Source organism: Cyprinodon variegatus, unplaced genomic scaffold (genome assembly GCF_000732505.1).
Source record: "Cyprinodon variegatus isolate N-32 unplaced genomic scaffold, C_variegatus-1.0 Scaffold128, whole genome shotgun sequence".
Lineage (NCBI taxonomy): Eukaryota > Metazoa > Chordata > Actinopteri > Cyprinodontiformes > Cyprinodontidae > Cyprinodon > Cyprinodon variegatus.
In genome coordinates, this window is record NW_015150581.1 from 821,899 (window position 1) to 824,689 (window position 2,791).

The 2,791-nt window shown below is 36.9% G+C and overlaps 1 protein-coding gene across 1 annotated transcript in view; it reads left to right on the forward strand.

Annotated features, from left to right (window-relative positions):
• Nucleotides 1-2,791, forward strand: part of rras2 (related RAS viral (r-ras) oncogene homolog 2) — a 47,223-nt gene that overhangs the window by 3,738 nt on the left and 40,694 nt on the right. The gene's annotated exons all lie outside the window — the stretch shown is intronic.

The window sequence follows — 2,791 nt, forward strand, 5'->3', positions numbered from 1 at the left end:
CATGAGTGAGTTGGAGGTTTGGGGGTAGGGTGGGGTGTCTAATGAGGGTTCAAAAAGCTCATTAACTGCATACCAAGTCAAGAGTATTAGCTAAAGCACTGATTTATTTCTCAGTTTGGTTTGTTTTTTCCTATAATGCCCTAAACTAGAGGAGAATTTTAAGCTGCGCACAAACTATTTCCTTTGATTGAGTATGCAAATTTGGGAATCCCCGAATGTGTAAAATTGCATCATACTGTTGCTTAAAATCCCAGAAATATCTCTGCTTGTACACTTAATATCTGATTTCACAACAAGAAATCCTGTGGGCTATTCTTAGTCAACTCCAATTTAACATTCAAAGCTTGGGAATCCGTTAGTGGCATTGACGGTTAAAAGCATCAAGTTAACAGGTAATCTTCAATAGTTTACCCAAAGAGATTAACATGATCTATTCACTTTTTTTTTTCTGATGATCCAAAAAAAGTTTTAAAATCTTAGATAAGTAGAAAAGTAATGCAAACAAATTTATTTAAGCTGAGAGTGTAGACTTGTAACTTTATGTTAGCCGCTATTGTATGTTTCTAACATAAGAAAATATTCACATAACCATGCGAGGAAGCGGGCAAGCATACGCCACTGATGTTTCTAGAAGCTGCCTGTTATAGGCGAAGCCCTAACACATGGCTGTCAAGTCGAGGCTTTCACCAAAACTATGCAGTGCAGGGTTGTTGCGAAGTTACGGGGTGTGGGGTGTCTGAGTCACCCTGGGTGGGTTGATGGTCATGGATCATGTGGAATTTGGGCCTTTGGCTAAGGAAGTCCCTGCTCACAGGACCTCCTAAGTTTGCACGGAAAACCATGACCTGCTTCCTGAATCTCTCTCACACACACACCCACACACACAAGGGGGTGTATGTAGGTGGGGGTATGTCGTAGTGGCATTCTTGACAGACTAGACACACCATACACCAAAACATGCCCTTTGATATCTATATAACAAAAATGTCATGAAATGAATCATGAAATCATGCTTATTTTTGCATGGCTATTTATAATCTGTAGAAGTAGGGGGGTATTTAATGTTCACCTAGTTAAAACAGTGTTTGGATCTAGAGCCCTTCTTGTTATTATACATTTGCTGTACTTTAGTACACAACATAGTATACATTTGCAAACAAACAAATCCAGAATGGTTGTGTAAACATTGTCCAGAAACAACTTGAATACCTTCAAGTCAAAGAACTAGTAATTAACCAATCAGTTGGTCATGTTTGCTTTAGGCCGCCTCCCTCTTGAAAACATGACAACAGGACTCACAACAGCTAAAGTCAACATGGATACTGAAAAGTAATCATATGCACCCTCTAGCATGAAGTGTTCTGCATGTTTGATGTTTTCATAATATCTATGTATCTTAAAAAAAAAAAAAGAGAGAATAATTTAGCTCTACAGTTACAATGCCATTTCAAACTTTGGCTAAACAGTTTGGCCAGGGGTTTAATTCGAGTTCTTTACAGAATCTTATTGAATGTCAGTGTCGCTTGTCACAACCTGCAAAAACCAATCATTTTTAATTTGTTATTTATGAAGTTGATATTGAGATCAGGAGCTGTAAAAGTAACCATGCTTCCATCAACAGGTTTTCATGTCTCACATTGGAAAGAATAGCTAATAGAAAATAAAAAGGGAGATGGAGACTATTACTAAAATACTGTATACTGTAACTCTGTTACTTATTTGGTGTCAGCAACCTCCCACAAAAGAACCTCGCAACAATATGCAACATTGCCAAAACAAGTAAACCTATGTCTTTTTTATTAAATGCTTGGTCTGTGCTAGTGTGTCACCTCTGCTTCCTGTTTATAACACCCACACCCAATGTAAACTTTTGGCTGTTATGCATTGGTTACATCCACTTTGGCTAATCTATAATCAAAATGATCAATACTTACTTCCCTATTATGTAATAATGGTTAAAATTCCAGTTCTGTCTTTTAGGAATTGATTGAAATAACAGTTTAACAGAACTGTTAAACGTTTTTAAAAGGGGTGACGTCTATTGTTAGAATTGTAAAATGTTGCTGACTTATAGAGGGACTCTTTTATTTAGTGAATAAATTAAAGGGGAAAACACACCGCTAAATCTACTTTTTTTGCTGATAGACTGTATGCATAGATTTCTAATGGTTGGATGGTACTTGATGCTTCCACGTTCCATATGGGATTGAGAGGTGTGGAATGTTGCTGAGCAGCTTTTCTCATTTTATCCAATGTTTTTTTGTAGATTTTAGGGGGCAGTGAAGGACACTAGAGCATTTTATAACACAGAGCTACATGCAGAAGTAGCAGGCTTTTAGCTAGAAATAGATCATTGGTGTATCACATCTTTAGGTGGCGTAGGGGGGTCCGGGGGTATCCTCCCCCAAAAAATTTTAAAATTTAGACTCTCTAAAACCATTTCCTGCATTTTGAGGTAAAATGCAGCTAACTTTTTTGTATTTGTTACAACACTGCTTTTGTCTTGATTATGGGAAGTACGTGCTTGACAAGAGGTGGAAATTTCATGCGGAAGACAAGATCATTTTTATGTTCCTATATTATGTTTCATAGGTTAATTCCAACAATCAGAAAGTGTAAAGCTATGTTATCACTGCACGTACTTTAAGCATCAAAAAAGCTTCTGCTGCTTCATTTTTTTAGGTATATGGCACAAACTGCATCACTAGAATATTAAAAGTTAACATATTATAAGTTAATTTAGGCTAGGGCTGGGCGATAATTCAATAACGATATATATCGATCGATAGAC